The 21,760-nt window shown below is 34.4% G+C and overlaps 1 long non-coding RNA gene across 1 annotated transcript; it reads right to left on the reverse strand.

The window, feature by feature from the left end:
* Positions 1–10,643: 10,643 nt before the first annotated feature.
* On the reverse strand, positions 10,644–19,307 carry LOC129220167 (uncharacterized). The gene is made up of 3 exons (XR_008580454.1): positions 19,195–19,307; positions 15,207–15,362; positions 10,644–10,889 (listed from the first exon to the last, which is right to left on the reverse strand). It is a non-coding gene; the product is annotated as an uncharacterized LOC129220167 (long non-coding RNA).
* Between the last annotated feature and the right edge of the window lie 2,453 nt (positions 19,308–21,760).

The following is a 21,760-nucleotide window of genomic DNA, read 5'->3' on the forward strand; positions in this document are numbered from 1 at the left end:
CACAATTATTGCTTTTTCACGAGTCACTACTCAGCCACACTTTTAATGATATTTATGTTTGCATTGAAAATACGTACAACCAAAAGGTGAGCGATGATCAAATTATCACAACGTTGTATTTAACAAGGTTTTGTTACTGATGTCTTTAAATTACATGCCTTCTCTTCTGCGCTTAATTTTCTTCGGTTCTTCTTCATAATGTTCTTCCTTTGACATTTTTAAAGAGCGAAATGCCTTATGAAACGATTCGAAGCACAGTGCGGAGTCCCGCACGGGTCGACTAGTACCTTATATTGTTGCTTCGTGTATTTCCTTTTGAAAAACGACATAAAATAATTTTGGCCATGTTTTTGAATTAAATACTCCATTGTGCGTCATATATTTTTAGTCTACCACACCCTCCGGAGTTTTTTCCACTATTTTTCCCATTAATTTTGTTTTCACTAGAATTCACCGTTATTAACGAATCGTCGTAGTTTATTTCGTCAACAAAGAACTGTGTACTTTTTTTTTTTTTTTTTTTTTTGAGTTTATTAGTTTCTAAATCTTGAAATGGAAACGCTGAAGCATATCAGCCATTATTAGAAACTCTATAAAAGCGAGAAAGCAAATATCCCGACAAAAAAAGTATTGCCAGCACATCAAAAATACAGTAAAACCTTATTAATCTGTACAAATGGGAGATCCGGGTTGCGCGAATTAATACCGTACGGTTCAAGCAAAATAACCGCAAAATTGAGCCAAGGTACATAAACAAACTACCAGTAAAAATTGTGTTTCGAATTCAAGAGAATAAAACCTAAAATAGAAGAGAAAATTTTAAAAATGCATTAAAAAAATGGCATACAAAGACTCATTATTATGCTAAATTGCATTTTATTTATATAGTGTACATTTAAATGGCTATCCGGATTAATCAAAATCCAGTTTAATAAGGTTTGGATTAGTGAGGGGTTGAAGTATTGAATTGAAATTACAATTCTACTAACATGGTCAATAAATGCGAAGACGCAGACAAGTACATCCGACAGAAAGCCCTCGTTGCGTAGAGATAACTGAAACTTTTATTACATTCCCCATTACGAGTCGGAGATTGTATAAATCAACCGGTAAATGTGATAAATATGGCTAAATCTTCAATCATTTATCACATTTACCAATTTTAGTGGGGGTTGTGAACAATCACCGGGATTGTACAAAATCACCGGATCACCGGATTTATCACATTTACCGTAACATATATATATATATATATATATATACGGGTCGATTTGAGAACCTCCTCCGTTTTTTCATCAGTTAAAAAGTGTATACTCGTAGTTCGGAGTTACCAGGAACGCACCCCATCTTTAATATGTTAATCTTTAGTGTCTGCTTTTGCAAGCTGTCTCTCAAAACATCTCTTGCTCGTGTTTGCAGGAAATTACACATATTTAACTGCTAAATTCAGCCTTCGACGACGTCTGACTGGCTGTGTCATCAACTTGTTCGTGCCATCAGCGCTTGTGGTAGCTGTCAGCATGGTCACTTTTTGGCTTCGTCCAGATGCCGCTCCAGCCAGAGTTTCGCTCAGCGTTACCTCTCTCCTCACGTTATGCACGCAGGTGAGACACAGACTCTATCGTATGTTGCACTTTCTTTACTTTTTTATTCTTCTCTTGACACGGTAAAAGTAAAGTATTAAATCGAAGAGGAAGTTATAAATGGTATTAGAAATCCTTAATTGGCGACAACTTTAGAATGTTTCTCAGAATTTGTAGCCAAAACTGCGATACCAAATCCAGTGTCAACTTGGAAATATTTGGCAGGATTCCCATAGAACCCTACCACGTGGACTCTGTGTGAATCTCAGCACGCTTAACTAATATCCGCTAGTGAAGCGTGGGAAGATAGCACGCTTAACTAGCGAATTGCTAACAAGCTAACATCTTGCAAAGTAAATCTTTGAAGAAAATTCTATTGGCAATCTCTAAAACTTTCGTGCGTTGATTTGCAACTAACTAAGAGATGTAATCATTAAAAATGTTCCTCCCCTCACCAGATGGCACTTTTGCTTTGTATTTAAGTTCTGTTATCTCAGCAGATTTCTAACGCGAACTAAAATAGAAAATTTCTACAATTTGAAAGGGCTTTTTCTGTTACAACTTGAAATATGTGGGTGTACTTTATACTCTTATATGAAGATGTAGGTAAGTATCATTCTTCATACTTATTACACTATAAAATTACTGAATATACGAACTGAAATTCTTCTTATCAGTATTCTGAGTTGAGGTACATCATTGATCTATTTGAGTGAAGCATTTTCAAACAATTTCTACTAATCATTATTTTTCGTAGTAGAAGCACATTGTTGTGTTTAGTCCATCAGAAATCCTGATATCTTACATTTGATATGGGTTCGTACTACCCATTTCTTTAAACCAGTGGTGTTCCACCTTTTTTGTACTTTAGGGCCGCATCGAAATTAAATTTTTTCTCGCGAACCAGAACACATATAAAATTTCAAAATAGTTCATTCCTTTCTAAATAACAAGAGAAAGTATATAAAAGAAAAGAAAATTACAAACCAATAATTGTCATCAGTTTGTTTCAATGTGCTTTTCAATTTGACATTGAACAAATCAACGGGTCACTCGGATCAACTACACGGGCCAGATCTGTCCCGAGGGTCGCAGGTTGGGAAACACTGCTCTAAGCAACCTCTTTCACCTTTTCACTGAGATTACGCTTACACTTTTCCTTCACCTTCACACACTAAAATTTCAGTTTGAATTTCATAAAAATTTATATAAAACTATAAATCTAGAAAGATTCCAATACATTTGGGGTTCGCCCACAAATGATGTCACACTTTGAGGGAGGAAGTGTTTGTGAAATTGTGAGTTCGCGACAAGGGGAATCGAGGGGTTAACAAGGAATGTGACATCTCGCATTTTTTACTAGAGTATGCTTATGACAAACAGTGTGACATGTAACAAGGAGAGGATGTAAGGTGAAGTGTGACACTTTGTGACAAAAGGGGGGAGGGTTGAATTTCTTGAAAAAAAAAGCGTAACATCGCTTATGGACAGCCTCTTATATAAGTTTTCTCGCTTTTATTTTTGTTGCACAATAAATTGTACCATGAGTAGAAGACTCTAGTGATAAGTGTAAGTTTCGGTACTTACGACCGAACGATACTGGACACATTGACGTCACTTGCTTTCTGATGTGCAACGCATGCTTCTGACACGGTAACAGGCTCTGGAGCGTACGGGGGTTACGTCAGAAATGCCACCGCCATTAAAATGGAGTGTGGAGTTAATTTAAAAACCGAAAAACTTAATTTAAAAACCTAAAGTATATTAAGAATATGCAGACTTCTTCATGATCTTGGGGTTTTTTTTTTTTTTTTTGACAGTATTAAAATTACAGTAAAACCTGTGTAAGTTGACAACTTGCGGTGCAGTACTTTGGTGGTCAACTTAGACAGGTGATCAACTTATAAAGGGGGTAATAACTTTTTTTTTTTTTTTGTCATTTCATGCACCATGTATTCATTCTTTGATTATTTGACACTTACTCTTTCCGTTCAACTCATTTTCATTGTTTAACATTACTTTGAAACAATAATTTAAAATGTTATTCAAATATTTTTAGAGGTTATTTTCTCAGAATGACGTATAATGTGTCATGTAAATTTAAAATTTCAGCTATTTGATCAAAAAAATCATTGTTTATAAAAAGATATTTGATATTAATAGTTCCTAAAAATTCATAGCTAATCAAAAATAACAAATTTTTCGCTTATTTTTTTTTCTCATATACATTTAATACACTTATAACCATGATGATCTACTTTTCAACAAAATAACTCCTTATTGAAGTTTGGCGCACTTATCAGACACTAGTTTTGGAAATTCCATATGTGTCAGCAAATTTTCTATGGATTTCTCCCTTTTCAATTGATTTTAATGTTTCATACTTTTTATCAATCTCAAGTTCAACTAACTTTCTTTTTGAAGCCATTCTATGAAAAACTAACACAAAGAGCAACAAGCTGGACTCTCATAGTTCTAAAAGGCAGTTGAAAATGAAAATGTCCTATTTCTTAATCCCTTGCACCAGAAATACTGCAATGTAAGTAGCTTTTACTCTAGCACAATTCCAGTGTTGCCACAAAATATTGCAACTGGAAAAAATTACTTTGTACTTTTCTATTGACACGTTTTCATTGAACAGAGAGTACAAAAGGTAATCTCAAATAGAACAACAGAAGAAAAACAAGTTTGGAGACTAAAAGTGTTCTTAGTAGTTTTCCAATGGGGTTAAACTTACAAGGAGGTTTTGTTATGCTGCTGTTATATTTAGTTGGTAAAATGCTGGTCTGGCATCAAAAATATTCTTGGAAAGCTATAAAAAAATAATAATAAAATAAAATAATTTTCTAAATTAAGTTTTAAATAATAAACCAAGTAGTCAACTTACAAAGGGCTTTTACAATACTCCAAACCAAATTTGGGTACATTAGTGGTCAAGATAGACAGGTGATCAAGATAGAAAGGTGGTCGACTTACAGAGGTTTTTCTTCATTATACAAGATAGAACTAATTCCGTTCCTGACAAAAGCGGTCAACATAGACAAGTGGTCAACATACAAAGGTGATCAACTTTTACAGGTTTTACTCTATTGTCGTTATTGCATTTATTTTTCACTGGGCATCGATGAAGGAAAGTGCCCTTTTTTCAGTTAAAAAAACTGAGTTAAATCTAAAACTGTTGTGCAGACAGCACTTTGATGAATTTTGACAGCTTTTGATTTGATAAATAATTATATTTCAGGTCCATCAGTACAAGTCACAGCTGCCTTTCGTGAACTACTTGACGGCTATGGATATCTGGCTGTTTGTTTGCATAGCAATAGTTTTCGGGACACTTGTGGAGTTCGCGCTATCTTACAATGCGCACATGGGAAGCAAAGTTCGTTGTTGCAAAAAAGTAAGATTGAACTCAATGTATCTTTCCTCTTAAATGTACCACCGAACGTACCATTGACGCTAAAACCTTTTTTTATGATTTGAATTTTTTTTTATGAAAATTAACATGATTACACATAGATAACTACTTTAAATCACAGAGCTTTTATCAGGGGCCGGCAAAAACTGCTACAGAACAGAGAGAAATGATGATTCTGTGGAAAAAAAAAACTTAAAATGAGAAATCCATTACTTTAAAATGATACACTCTAATTAGCCATCTTTATTACATTTTCTACAATTCTTTAAACAGTTTGATATATTATGATCATTATTAATTTTTGAAGAAAAGTTCCGAAATTTCCAGAAAATACAACTGCTCTTTAGACCTGCTGTAGAGAAAAATGTCATTGAACTTTAAAAAAACAACTTTTACCATGGTGTCACCGTCAAACAATGATGACAAATATTCAATTGTCTGGAAAACGTGTAATTCTCAGAATATCTTTCATATGTTACAGTCTTCACCCTCCAATAATTCAGAATTAAAGTATGGTATTAGAGTTCGTTTCCGTTACCCCTCCCCCCCCCCCCCCCCTCCCCCACACACACACATACGTTCTGTTTTCTCTTACCTCAATTGCTCCTAATTTGTTTCAAAGTAACTTTGCATGACTTACAACTCTGTTTTTCAGCAATTAGAATTTAGGTTTACTTAAGAAAATTTGGTTGCCTGCAAAGACTAAAAATTAAAGAGAGATGAAATATCTTGCAGCTGATCTGATCAACGATATGAAAACTGGCTTACACGATTATCAGTTTCCCCTGAAGTAGACAAATTTTGTAAGCTCCCAGTGAAAAATATATTTTAGTTTTTTTTTTTTCTTTGGGCAATGTTGCGGTCATTTCCAAAATTTTAAAAGTATTTTTTTTTCGAAATTGCATGCTTAAAAACATAGGATTTTTGACATTTTTTTAAATTATTTCACAAAGTTTAATATTTTTTAACAGTTGTTTTAATCGACGCCCAGATTCAATTTCATTTTCTACGCTTCTGCTCATGACATCATAAGAAATGAAATGCCATTCACTGATGCCATTAGCACAGAGCGCAGTGTTTAATTTGCCTTTTTGCTTACATGTACTAGCAACGATATGGTTGATAGCAGGCGTGGAATACAATATTTACTTTGCTTCTTAATTATCATAATCTGGAAACGCGGTAGAGAGCAAGCGTAAGCATTCAGCGCGCCAGTGGAGTAGTGCGCCGAAGTCAATCACTTGTGACGTCATAAAGACCACGCCTTATTTGAAAAATTGGACATTTTAAAAAATTAATTCAAAATTAAACATTTTGAAAATAAAAGTTTTACCTCGCTCCATGTTTTTTCCCCCTCATTCGATCAACTTCAGTGACTAAAAGTAGTACTTTTGACCCATGAAAACAACCCCATATCGGTACACTTAAAAGGAGCTAAGAAGGAACCCGCAATCTCAAACTTACCTCAAAATGTAAAAATTTTGGTTCACACCAATATCATTCTTACCCGTTTTGTTTAACCTTTAATTTAATAAATTTGAAAGACTGCAAGTGACACTATCTGCGAAATAGATAACTACTGTAGAAGATCGCCGTCTACCACAATGTAAAAAAGAACTCTTTTTTTTTTCTTTTGAGCAATCACGATTGTTTATTGCTTTTATTTGACCGTCCTTGATGTTGTGGTTCCTTTTTCAGCTTGGAGCAGGGACGCTAGCACCACCGCCCACCGGCCTCTGCAAGCGCGGCTCCGAGCACTGCCTCCTGGAATCCGTTTCTCCTGGTCGATGGCGTCCATTTCCTACACACACACACATACACACACACACGCTCATACACATAAGCCTTTACACACATACACACACGTCTACGTGCATACACACAGATCTACGCACACACACAAGCTTACACATGCACGCACGGGCGCCTACACATACACACACGCCTGCACACACACACACACAACTATACACACGTAACCGCCCAGGAGGAGGGCAGGCTTGCGGGGACAGGAGTTGTTTCTAGAAACAATAGCCCTCAATGAGTACGGCCCTGTCGTAACTCGTGATTGCGAAAAACATAATTTGACTTCAAAATTTCAGAATTCAAGTTTTTTTTTTTTTTTTTTTTTTTGAGCAATCACGATTGCTTATTTTTCTCCCTTGACTGTTTTTGGTGTGCTATCATTTTATTTTCCCACCGCCTTCCTCCGCACCATCACCGTTGACCGGGTCCTCACGATGCTGCTCCTTTAGCGAAAGCCGTCTCCAGGTTGCATCCATGTCCTACACACACGCGCATACATACACAACTACACACACACGCACACACACAAACACATACACACAACTACCCACACATTCATGCCTGCACACAGACACAAACACATATGCCTACACACACATACACATATCCCCCCCTCACACACACACATTCATACACACAACTACTCACACACTTATGCCAGCACACAGACACAAACACACATGCCTATACACACATACACATACCCCTAAACACAAACACACATACCCCCCACACACAAACACACACGCCTACATACACACACTCGTGATTGCGAAAAACATAATTTGTATTCAAGATGTCAAAATTAAAATTAATTTTTCTTTTTTTTTTTTTTTCAGAAAGAATCCGAAATTGCAGCAAAATCAAGCTCTACTGTCGTCAAACCAGATGCTTGGTCTGAAACAAAATCTAGAAATTCAAGTCCGAGTTCGGAGAAGCGCAGAAATGAGTCAGATGGAAGAATAGAAAATGAGTGCTCTTATTGCATGAAACTGGGGTTAAATCAGAACATGGATAAGCTCTGCCGAAAATTATATCCATTCCTTTTCATTGTTTTCTCATTTTGTTATGGGGCTTATTATTTGGGTGTTTAAAAGAGATTCAAATATCCAGATGCTGCTGCTTCGGATTTCCAGTTTCTTTTGTCATTATTGGAAAAACAGAATTTTAAGAATATTACCTTTTTTTTGTCAAGAATGAGAATAACAATACGTGGATGGGGTTCTATTGCCAATATGGTGCAAGGACTGCAAAAACTAAACTGCGCCAAGCTATTGTTGATGGGGTTTGATGGAGGAAGGTAGGTCCATTGGGTAAAGTGGGGTACTTTAGAAAAACTCCCATTTTTCCCTTTTGTGATTAAGATATTTATTTTTATTTTTATTTTATTTTATTTTATTTGTTTATTTATTTATTTTTGAGACAAATATTGAGAAGATAGCAAACGTTTTTATTTCCGTAATAGCTTAGTAAAGCTGGAACCAAGTAAGGTGCTTTGAAGCTACTTATATATGCTCATTGCATAGAGTATGTAACAGTATTCTGCCTTTGAAATTAAATTTCGTTTAAAAACATTGTTAACTGAGAAAAAATAATTTTAGTATAGACTTATTCTAGCCCTTTCAGACGGAATTTTGAAATGCTCAACCAAAAATGTTTTTATTTGGTAGAAAGAGTACTATGGTAAAGAGTATCTTATACACAAAATTTCAAGTTTATAGAAGAAAAATCAAAAGAGTTATGACACGTTCAATATTCCCGTCATTTATTATTGAAATACATTTATCAGAAAAAATAACGATGAAATATCAAACAAACGTCTTTGTAAAATATTCTCTAAACAATAACAAAACGTGATATAAGCATTTGAAATGATTAATAAAAGATTACATGTTTTTAAAAAATCAGAAAAAAAACCTCGCTTTTGCGACGAGAAAATCCGTAGTTGGGGAAAATGAGCCAGTCCCATTCTCCCAATCCCTATTTCTTAATGTTGTGAATCCCAAAATGGAAAAATGTTGCACAGATAATCAGACTGTAAAAGAGCTAACTACGAAAATAATCGAGTAATTTAGTCAATTAGTAAATTATTAGCAGCTGTTTAAAGTTCATGTCCGGTATCCGGACGCCACGTCTGAAAGGGCTGGAGTTGGTATATTTATTTGACTTATTAATCCTTCTGGTTTAGTATCAGTACACGTATATAAACCAGGGTTGACTTTCTGCCGGCAGAAACTAGTTTTTGCCGTGCCAGTGGCAGAAACTGGTTATAACCGGTAAAAACCGGCAGAAACTGGCAAAAACTTAAAAGCGTCTTTAATAACCAAAGTAATTATTAAATGATATTTGTTTAAGTTAACTAAACAATGAAACATCATTTCATCATATCATATTAAAAAATAAAATCCTACGCTAGTGCCTTTGATTTAGTTCAGAAAAGGATCTTTTCAATTGCAGATGCTCGAAAAATTTGGATTAATGTAACAAAGGACGGGAAATAATACGGGTGCTCAGGAAATAGGAGTGACATACAGAATTAAACAGAAATCACTGATTGTAATTTGCTTGCTTATATGCTATAAATCTCTCATCTAAATTGCTTGTGATTGAAATTATTGTGTGCTTTAAGAAAGTACCAGAATTGTACTTGCCAATATTAACGTAGATTTTGTCGCTATGTCACAGCTTTATAAAATAAATTTGCCCTACTTTTCAAAACTTATTTTTCCAGTCATATTTTTACCATTACCCCAGTTACTACATGGTGAACCAGTTTAGAAAAATATACAATAAATGAAAGTTTCACAAACATTGCTTGTTCCTTGATGCATTGCCTACTAGCTCTTCTGTAGCAAGAATATTCTAAAATTTCTTGTTTGTGCACATTAAATTGAAAAACTGTTTACATTTTAGAAAACACCTTTTCTAAGGGGCAACTGCAGGGTTAAAATAATGTCACATTTAACTGTGAAGATATTGTAATTAAAGTGCTTTGTGGTTAATAACTAATTATGTTTTTCCATGCATTTTCTATTGTATGTCAGTAATTAATTTTTTTCATTTTGTGAGTTTTTGCCAGTTTCTGCCGCAAATGTGGCAGAAAGTGGTTTTCGCCATACCGGTTTTAACCGGTTTCTACCGGTGGTTTTAACCGCCTCGGCAGAAACTTGCCAACCCTGATATAAACACTAAATGTTTTTAAACGTTTAACAATTGTGCCCTCGTGATCCGCCAAATGGCGAGTTTGGTTAAAAGTGCAGCGCCAAAGACTCAGGAATATAGGCAGTGAGAATTTTGTGTTATCTATTTGTTGCACAAACTTTTTTTTTCATTTTTTTAACCTCCAGATAAACTTAAAAAGGTGAGAGAGAAAACAGTGCAACTATCATGTTTTATCTCATTTTTGTTGCTTCAATAAGTAAATTATTAGAAAGAAAACCATAAGTTCTAAATGTATTGATTCTTAAATACATGTAGAGCACTGTGTGAATTATATTGCCTTTTATGAATTACTACATTTGCTTACCGCTTCAGTATTGGTCTATTGAAACTTCAATTGTAAAATAAAACAGTACGTAATACAGAGAAAAAACACCAGTTCTAATTGATTTCGTTTAAAATGGAATAATGTCACACTAACAAGATGCAAAATAGAAGCAAATTTTTATTTAAAAGTAAGGAATGTACTTAATTATTGATACATTAGTAAAATAACTTTATTTAACTTATCAAATAATGATTGTAATGAATTGACAAACAGCAAATCTTTTCAAAAATCCTCCAAGTTTTTCAACATAATATATTGAAGAAAAAAAAGTTTCTTATTTAAGTTCAATCTGTTTGACGTCTAAAAAGTGACTTAAATATGCTATTATGAATATCATAAATGATGCTGGAAACAGGAATCTGCAAAGAACATCCATTCTGTTGCTTTTCTTGCTCCATTTCGATAGTAATTTTGTCCCAAGGCAAATTTTTGAAACAGGTGGAAGTTCTGAAAAAATTATCTTACCCCGATTTCCATCGATCTCCAGTTTGGTTTCGGTTGTTGATTTCAATGAAACACCTTCCTTCTCCTCATGAACCTGCAAAATATTAATAAAATAAATGTAAATTTTTAAGAACATATAAATGTTAGTCTTGTCATTCAAATAGGATATCTTTATCTTTACTAATAATAAAGCTGAAAGTCTCTCTGTCTGGATGTCTGGAACTCTCTCTGTTTGAATGTCTGGATCTATCTCAGTCTGTATCTCTGTAACGCACATAGGGCCTAGACCGTTCGGTCGATTTTCATGAAATTTGGCGAAAATTAGTTTGTAGCATGAAGATGTGCACCTCGAAGCGGTTTTTCAAAAATTCGATTTTGTTCTTTTTCTATTCCAATTTTAACAACATTTTACCGAGCAAATTATCATAACGTGAACGAGTAAATTACTAAATTATCATAACGTTTAAACGTAACATGAGCGAGCGAATTGGCGAGAAATTCACCATCCATTATTTGTAGATATTCATTCGAACCAAAAGACCTTTTAATTTTCTACTACGTACAAAGCCGTGCGGGTACCACTAGTTTTAAATAAATTAACAAAATTTTCTTCCTTTAACCTTAGAACATCCGACCCTCGTTTATCTAGATCAAAATTGCAACTCCAAATTTTGCCGGTGGTGATAATTTTGCCGAATAGAACTCCAAATTATGCCAACTGATAATTTTGATGAATCGACTGAAAAACTTGCTGAATAACGAAATTTTCGGGAGGTTACAGTGAATTTCCGTGACCTCCCATCGAAGCGCCTCTGCATGATTTAGGATAATTTTAAATACGATATCAAGAACGTAGCTATAAGTAAGCTAAACGTTTGCTTTTTTATTTTGATGACTTAACGTCTGCGTAAACCATGTTTCATTCAAACGCCTTAGTTCAATTGCGGATTGTATGGTATTAGCAAACGTCCAGTTAAGACGAGTCTATCTGAATGAGGGAAAAAAAGTAAAATTTGACGCTCGTGTTCCGCTCATATCAATGGGAATCTGTTGAATTTAAAGGCTAACTTGCATCTGCAAACGCTGACATCCCTAAAAACTAATAGAATACGTCCACTTCCGCCTGAAAATCGGATGTTTGCCTTTCCATACAATCCGTTGTCTGACAGTACGTGTTTGAAATGTAAGACAGTGGACCAATTCTTTATCAGGAAACGGTGAAAAGAACTATTTTTAGTTTTAATGTCTTGTGAACATTTCTATGTAATTTTGTTACATAACGTAATTTTTTGTCATAATGATCAGCAAGTTTGCTTATTTAAGGATTTGTTTCGCTTATAACTCCAAACTACCAGGAATATCTGGACTTTCGGTTATCTATCCTTTATATAATCCGGATTAGCTTTTGTCCCAGTTTGTCCGGATAAATGAAGTTGTACCGGCGCCTAATCAGCGGTTGAGAATTGCTGGTTTAGATGGTTTAAAAGATGTTAACCCTTAAGTAGTCGCGCATTGGTCTTTTCCTCGCCCGTTGTTATATATTTTGCTCTATTCCACCATCCCTTATATTGATAATGGGTCCATTTGTGTAGCTGTCCTTTAGTAATCCCCCAACCCCTCACACAGAATTCTGAAAATTTCTTTCGGTATTTCAAGGTTGCCTAGATTTTGGAAATGTACAGTGCCGGCAAAAAAAAATTGTTACATTTGATTGGCAAGTAAAAACTTTACATGCAAACTTCTTTTCTTAATTTTACTTGGTATACTCCCTAGTGATTTGGCCGAATACCGAATATTTGGGCACAATTTAGTCGAATATTCGGTATTCGGATAAATCACTAGAGAGCATGCCAAGTAAAATCATAAAAAGAAGTTTGCATGTAAAGTTTTTAATTGCCAACCAAATGCAAAGATTTTCTCTGCTGGCACTGTATGTCGGTCGTTTAGACCAATAACGCGAAAATCTAGTCAGGTGCCCGATAACAATTTTCTTTCAGCTTACGCTGTAAATATTGTTCTTCATTACGCACTTTTGTACAGTAAATGTTATCAATTCAATTAGCTGAAGCAAACCCCAAAAAAAATTTTGGTATTCTAAGTTCTTTTTCGTCTCATAGATCGCTAGGGCGGGGAAAAGACTGAAGCACGAGCACTAAATATACTAAAGCAATCTACAGAAAGGCAACCATCACCAAAAAGGCATAGGGCAGAGGCATTTTACAAGACTGATTTGATCACTTGTTTACCCACCTTAGTGTAAATCTAAAAATCAGTAAGTAGTGAGTAGTATAGGTCTTAAAAATAAGGTTTTAACTAGTCATTTTTGGTGACCTCGAAAGGTTTCATGTCATTGGAAGGAAGGGGAAGAAAGAAATAGGAATGTGTAAGGATACATTTTGCACTTGGAAAGTTAAAATGTATGCATGCATCCACATTCAGCTTATCATCCCCGATTTTTTATTTATTTATTTATTTATTTATTTGAAAATGGAAAAGGCCGCGGATAATCCGCCCTGCCGCACGCGGATAATTGGGAGTTTACTGTCGAACTTTTTAAAATTAGCTAGGACCATCGTTAATACATGAAATACACCGCCAACTCGGTCATTCCAGCCGAGGACTGCAGTTTCGTGCTTATTAGCACTCATCAGCCCGGCTTAGAAAGTGACCTCCAGCTCAGTCACCAGCGCCACATGCTGTGTCACCACCAGAACTATAGTACTACTGACGTTCATTTTCTTAAAACTACGCTGAAGAAAGAAATGAAAAACACACCTTTTTCCTTTTAACTAAGTAGATGATGCTTTTGCACGTGTTTAAGCAAGTTACATAAGTTAATGTACAGAGCGTATGTTTGTATGTATTGAAAATTTGTGTGTGTAGATAGTCTATGAATTAACTACTTAAGCTGTCAATCATGTATGAACTACTCATTTATATACAAATATTTCTAAGTTATCAAATTAAAATAATTACTTTTATAGTTGAAATATCCTTTTCCAAAAAAATATATTATATAGAGCACACTATACGTAATTTAAGAAAGTGCAATGAAGTTTTCATACTTTTTATTTCTGTTTTAGTGTGTGAATTAACTAGCAAAATTGCTCAATTTCAAAGACCTGTATCGTTTTTAAAAACCAAATACACAAAACAATATACATAACATGTATAGTACTTGATCGGAATATTCAATTGGCCAAGAAATTTCATTTTTAATTCCATCCCCTTTTGGTTTACAGGGGTCTAAAAATGTCATTTTTCTCAATTTTCTGATCTTTGAGGGATTGTAATTTATAAAGGGTGAACAAACACACAATTACAACTATATTTTCTCATTAGTGTGACTCCAGTGATTAGTTTTTGCCATATTTCACTTTGTGTTTTTATCCCCTAAGCGAGCTATGACCCTTTGAAATGAGTAAAAATTTTACATTTGACCTTGAACTTTTGCCTGCTGCCATTATTTTAATTATTAAGTTACAGCTACATAACTCAGTGTGTGAGACTACTACCTTATGTACTTTAACATCAAAATGGAAAATGTTCTGCCATGATTGTTATTCAATTAGATTTGGATCAAAGTTCAAAGATCTAAAAGTCCCATTTTTGACTACAAAAATGACTTTTGATGACCTCTAAAAAATCAAGGTTTAAGGTTAGAGAAAAAATAAAAGTGATTTTAAACATCATTCATATGCATCTTTTTGGAATATGAGTTTCAAAAAAATTAAAAATGGTCGAGCGCACTCATTTGTTGAATCTGTATGGAATGACCCACCTAGGACTAACGGTTGCGAAAATGAAGGTCTTGCAGGTTAAAACGGAACACTCTGTACAAACACATTAATGAGGAAATTTCGTAGATTTTTCAAAAACAGAACAAGAGTAAATATAACGTTGTAAAAATTAATGTTTGTCGCATTTTTCATTTCGATATATACGCACCTTTTACCATTTGAAACAAATGTGAGCATTTCTACTATCACTGAATGTTTCTTTATAATTTTTCTAAGAAGTTGGACTCTACTGATTCTTGGAAGTATGAATTTTCGTCCGTATAGTGTCTAAATAGTTCATAAACGATTTTTTTCCCTTTTCATGACTTAAAATTCCCACGTATGTATTGTTTTAAACAAAAGAAATAAAGTGGATAAATAGCATTTTTTTATAATTATTATTATTTTCACCGAACGGCACTTCTAAAGAAAATTGCTTTTTTTCATGACAATCATTTCAATTTTCATGACGACACGCCTCCCTCAAAATTAATTTCTGATTGCGCCACTGCTCGAGATACGTCTTAATCCACTTGAAACTGTATACACATACTCTGATACTTCTCTTTCTCTCTGGCTCTAGTATAATTCAAAAAGCTATATTATTAATCAAAGTTATTTAATTCACTTACTGTGTATGGTAGCTCCTTTGTCATAGAGTGAAACACGTTGTAGCTCACTGCAAATTCAACCAGTGTTGAGAAAACCATGAAAATACAAGTAAACAGCCAGATATCCATAGCCGTGATATAGTTCACAGGGGGGAGCTGAGACTTGTACTGCTGAACCTGCAATGAAACATTTTAGAGAATGGGTAACAAGAACTTCTTCTTTTAGAACTTAAGACTTTTTAAACTCGTACTGATTGCGTCAAAAAGTGTCCTCATATGCTTAGTTTCTATAACTTATTCGCTTTTTACCTGCCGATATAAGCTGGGGCAATGATTTTTCGGTTAAATTATTTTTTTGATAATGTATAAGGGTGAACATTAATATAAACGAGAACCAAAACGGTCTTTTCTGAATTGTGGAACTGTTACAAAGCTATTATTTTATACCTACCTAAGTTTTCTCTAAAAGCTCTTGTTTTGTTTGTTCGACAGACATGACTGGCTTTTACCGGGAAGATTTAGGGTCTGGTGGGGGAAAGTAGTCAATGGGGTAAAGTGGTCAGTCGTCAAATAAATGGCTATAGCTTGGAAATAAATGCTCGAATGAATGTGAAAATTTTATTATAGAGTAGGGTAGTTAGAAACTACATTTTGAGTAAAAAATTTTACAACTGGCAAAATGTTATTCGGTAAAAAAAAATATTTTTTGTCAGTATGAAAAGTTTTTAAATCTTAAGACCTCTTTTAACTTCCTTGGGAAATTTTGTTTGTTAGAATTATAAACAGATTGACTGCATAGGAAGCTTCCTACATGTCTCAAGAACTCTTACTCATTAGCAGTTAGCTGAATCTCTTTTAGATAATTTTTTAGAACAGTTTTAGTAAGATGGGGTAAAGTGGTCATAATATTAGGCTTAACAAGTATTGTTCTTCTAATGTCACTTAATCATTAAGTATAAGACAGATATAAATTAAATATTAATTTCACTTAATATGTATTGTTTTTTCAGTAAATGGTGTTAAATATACGAGTATATGCGTAAGTATACGCATATACTCGTGTAAGCACGTATATAGACGTATTTACATAAATGCACCAATAAATACATATATGGGTATCTGCAAGTATTTTTAATCTATACAGATTCGACTATAACGAATATACTCGTTTATATATATAAACACTTATATACTCAGGCAGACACTCATATACGCGTACGTACTCGAGTAGATACTTACATACAAGCATATGATATACAAGTATACAGGGTGAGTTTAAACTTTTAAGCAAATTATTAAAAGGTGCTAGAGGGGAGGATAAGAAGTAAGATTCACATAAGAAAACAAACCCAATACTGACGCGCTACAGGCACGCAAAGCCAGAAACTGATGGATGCAAAACTGGTCAAAAATTTATTACACAAAGACAATTTTACACAACATTTTAGGTTTCAAGAAAATTTTAAAGCGATTGATGAAATTTGCGACCTGCAGCTGTGATATATGTGCGTCACAATCACAAAGCACGCTCTGTTACAATAACGAGACTTTTGAAAAACTTTCATCAGCCAACGCGCCTTTGTTGCGATGCTTGTATTAGAGCTACAGGCCGTAACTTTTAACAACTGCTCTAAATATTTCTTAAAAACTAAAATCTTGGGCAAAATCATCTTTGTGTAATAAATTGGTGATTTGTTTTGCATCCATCAGTTTCTGGTATTGTGTGCATGTAGCGCGTCAGCGAACGTAAGTTCCTTATAATTCTTTGCTTCTTATCCTCCCCTCTCCCACCCCTTAGATTTTTGCCCAAGAGCTTGTTTTCACTCTGTAGGCACATGTATATAAGCTTGTATACTCGTGTGTACATACATGTACTTGTGTATACACGTAAATGTACGTATATACGTTTATACAGGTATATAATCATGTTTGCACGTATACATACGTATACGCGTGCTTCACAATGTGAGTAGACACGTACCCCCAAACATACACTAGATGTATCCACGAATTAACTCGTGTATTCCCGTATATTTGTGTATGTACACTTATATATGCGTGTATACGTCTACTGTACACTTATATACTCATGTATGCACGTATATACTCAAGATACAAGTGCATACACTCATATGATGTTCGTTTACATACATATATACCCGTACATGCACGTGACACGTATATACTCGTGTATACACGCATACACTCCTGTAGCTAATCAGGTATACATGCTTATATACACGTATATGCTTGAGTAGGCACGTGCATGCATGTATCTGATTCATACATGTATCTACGCATATATGAACGTGTTTACTAATGTATACACGTCACGTATATACTCGTTTATACTCACATATGCTTGTGCATATACCTGTAACTATAAAAATAAGCGAAATATACAAATATTAGGGTTGTTTATAATGGTTTTGCATCTATTTTTAACTATGACCACTTTACCCCATGCTATGACCACTTTCCCCTATCCCATGGGGTAAAGTGGTCATAAATAAAAAAGGAAAAGAAAGTGTTATATTGCTACTTAAATCAATATTTATTTTCCTAAAACTCAATGTACTGTGTTCTTTAATAATGCAATGTAAAATAAAAACAAAAAAAAGTTTAAGTGTTTAAAGAATTTATTGTATTTATTATTCACCTAAGTTGAAAATCTACGATTTTATGACCACTTTACCCCACCAAACCCTAATATTCTAGAATAATTTTAGGAAGGTTACTAACTTTTACCGGGATACGTTTCTGCTTTTGCAAGATATGTTACTGGACGAAATTGGGCGCATTTGCTGCTGATTATTTTCCAGGAACGTTTCTGAATTGTTTTTACAGTGTGTGATGTATGTGTGAAATCAACATGTTTGTTTGCATTTTCTTTCAAGTACTTGATTTTTAACTAAAATGGAAGGAATATTTACTTTTGAAACCATTGTCAAGTTAAAAGAAATTGGAAAGTCTACTTCAAGCTCTCCTGCCCCGCGGATTCAGAAAATTAATGCTTTTGTGTTTTGGCGAGTGGTGGCGACTCGGGGGGGGGGGCAGGGGGCGACTGCCCCCACACTTTTTTCATCATCAAAGATTGCCACCTCGTTAAGATTTTAATTTCAAACCATTCTTGGGGACATTGCCCGAACGTCACCAAATATTGTTTGAAAATTCAGTTTTAAAACTTCAATTTTGAAAATTTTCTGGGAGAAAATCCACGAACGCACTCCCTTTTTCCTTTGAATTCAAAGATGACCTAAAGTTGCATAAAATGACTCCAGTTTAAGAGAAAAAATCAGGAAAAGGATCCCACTAGATAGCGTAAAAGTCCGTTTTTAAGACTCCATCTTCAAAAAACAAAATCCGGAGATTTTTTTTGCTGAAATCCTCAAAGAAGGTTCAAAACTGAGTTCTTAGGATTTCATCAGTTCGAAAAAAAAAACTAAGAGAACCCCTGAACCGTTTGGTTCCACCTTAATTCAGTACCAGAGAAGTCTGAAATAACATTTTAAAAGACGTTTAAAAATGTTTTAAACATTGCAAAATTTCTGGGAGCGAACCCCAAAACCCTTGCTCTAAGTTTGCTAAAGATGGCTTCAATTTGCGTCTTTAAGACATCAGTTAAGGATTTGTTTCCGGGAATTGCCATCCTTATCTTTACATTACCGAAAATAGTCCAAGCTTCTTCATTATTATTATTATTATTATTATTATTACGTAATTAGGCTTTATTTAAAAAATATATATATTACGGGGACAACCTTGAAAACTCTTTCCCGTTCACCAAACTTTGACAAAACTGCACCAAATTTGCGTTTTTAAAACTACAATTCCAAAACATTTACACGAGAGGATATCAGAAATCCATCCCCCCCCCTACACACACACACACACACACACACACACAAGATAGCCTAAAATAGTCTTCAACTTCCCTAAAAAAATTTGCTCTCGCACTTTTAAGCCCCACTCGCCGCCTCTGGTTTAGGCTGAAAAACGTCTGTTGTACCTGATAGCAGAGTGTCAACAAGCAGGTGATACTGAGTGTGACTCGTTCTGATGCGGCATGGATGCGGAGCCAGAAAGTAAACCAACTAACAGCAACAATAAGAGAGGATGGCAGATAAATATTCACAACGCTGCCCGTCAGACGACGCGTGAAGATGAAATTGGCCACGATGTATGAATAGTTGCCTATAAAGCAAGAAAATAAAAGATTTTTTTACAATAAAGAACTAATTGGCAAAACAGAAGGTTGTTTGATTGTACTTTTTCACTTTCCAATTTAACCACCCATCAAATTATACTTTTTACTTGCATATAGTTATTGAGCAATCACGAATAGCTTATTATTCTCACTTGACCAAAGTTGATGTTGCTCTGATTTTTCAGATTGCCATGCCAACGAGAATAAGCTAACTCGTTGTTTTAATATTTATTAAGAGGACAAACTTTTGTCGCAATGGTTACAAATAGTTTGCTTTCATTTAAGGAGGGGGTGTAAAAGGACTTTTTTTTTCAAGATAAACATCAAAATGGATGAATTTGAAAAAGCAAAAGTTCATCTAAATACAATTTTATAGATTATTAATTCCTATCCATATGAAAATGATAGCCGATGATCGAGTAACCCGCGTGTTTCAACAATGAAACTCGCCCCACGGCACGATAATTTGATATGTTTTGGCAATGTATAACCATGGTTAAACATGCAGGATAAGGTTTTATTGTGACAAGGCTGAGCTCGATCCGGGAACTTAACTGTTTTACTGGTAAGAATGTGTCATTTCAGTGGAATGAATAAACGAAAAAAAGATCAACAATGAACGCTACCTACTGGAGTTTAGAGTTAGTTCACTAAAATAAGGGTTACAATTTCAACCATCAAAATATCTCCAAACGGACAATGGTTTCGTTCAAGTGTAGAAGCAATTTTCACCCGGTATGACGGGCGATTTTCTAGTCATTTAAGATTGATAAAGAAAAATACATAACGTTATAAGCTGCAAATAATCTTTGTGATAAGTTTACTGGTGGATATCAGCCATAAAATATTTATCTTCACTACCACCTCCTAATCACCATTTCTTTTTTATGGATATGCCTCGCAATATCTATTCTAGAAAATCACCAGTTATAATATAACGGATGCAAATTTCTTGGCCATTTTTATTCCATTCCATTTGTAGAAACCAAGAAACTTAGCGAGTAGGATCTTATAACAATTCGTGATTGCTAAGAACATAATTTGAATTCCATACGTCAAAATTCAAATGAATGCTGGACGTAGGATTTTTTTTTAAAAAATATTACACAACATTAAATCTAAACATACCCAAACCAGCACGGACCGTTGCTGATTTGATAGAGCAACTGCAGTAACCGCACAAGTCCATCTCTTAAAATTATTTACAGTTCATATGCAACGCAACGTTAAAAAATTTGAATGTTTTCATTCAGAATTAAGGCAATCTACAGTAATTATAAATCTACCACCATTTCAAGTTTGAAACTGTTCTTCTTGATTATTCCTTATTCAGTAACATTAAAATTTTGATCAATAAATTGAACAGTTTGATACCTATCCTCATGGGTTGGGGTCAAAAGAAATGAAGAAAGAGAAAAAGGGAGATAAATATTATGAGTTATTCTTTTGCATCCCATGGAGTTTTTTTACATGATACACACACAGTACATTTAAGTGATATCGGTACTTGATGAAACACTAGAATTCAACAGAATGACTTAGACTCTGAGTATTCTAAATACATAGTACTTAGGCCTTGCATAGCATGCTAGATATCATGCATAGCATGTAACCTATATCGTACGTACTAAAATCGTAATCTACCAAAACTAATCAAGTTTGTTGAACAATTAATCACAATGATTACTCACTATCAGAAAACTCCTTCACCAGTTTACTGGTAGTCGGCATTTCAAGTCGAAATTGCAACGGTTGGTTTTCTTTGACCATTCTTATGGCTTGTTTTAGTGGATTTTCGCTTTTATAGGGACTCATATTATCATCCAACCATTTCAAACATGCTTCCGTATGTTGAGTTGACACTGAAATGACAAGGACAAAATATCAAATGGATATCAGTTTCGTCTTTCTTAAAATCAAAGGTATACGGTGGAAAACTGTTTTCGTGTTAAATCAATTTCGTATTAAACATAGCATGAGAAAAAAAAATCATCACTACATACTTTTAATTTTATGCAAAGCATTGATTCGGGTTCATGCTAAAATGTGCACCTGCAGGTCCACATTAAATGTCTAAACATTAACTAAAAACTATGGATTTCAATGTACGTGTCCGAGCCATTTCACAGTATTTTGGAGAAATGTAGAGTCCGTAACATAACATTTTTTTGGCCTATTTAATTTACTGTTTGATTAGCACATTATTTTGATTTGAGTTTGCGTGTTGGTAGGACAAACCCAAAATAAAGTGATGTGCTAATCAACCAGTAAATTAAATAGTTATAGCAAAAAAACGTCATATTACGGACTCTACATAATTGTCCGAAGTACAAGCGTCCCGCGTATGACACGACACTTGTACAACACG

This window comes from Uloborus diversus, chromosome 4, assembly GCF_026930045.1.
Source record: "Uloborus diversus isolate 005 chromosome 4, Udiv.v.3.1, whole genome shotgun sequence".
NCBI classification, from domain to species: Eukaryota; Metazoa; Arthropoda; class Arachnida; order Araneae; family Uloboridae; genus Uloborus; species Uloborus diversus.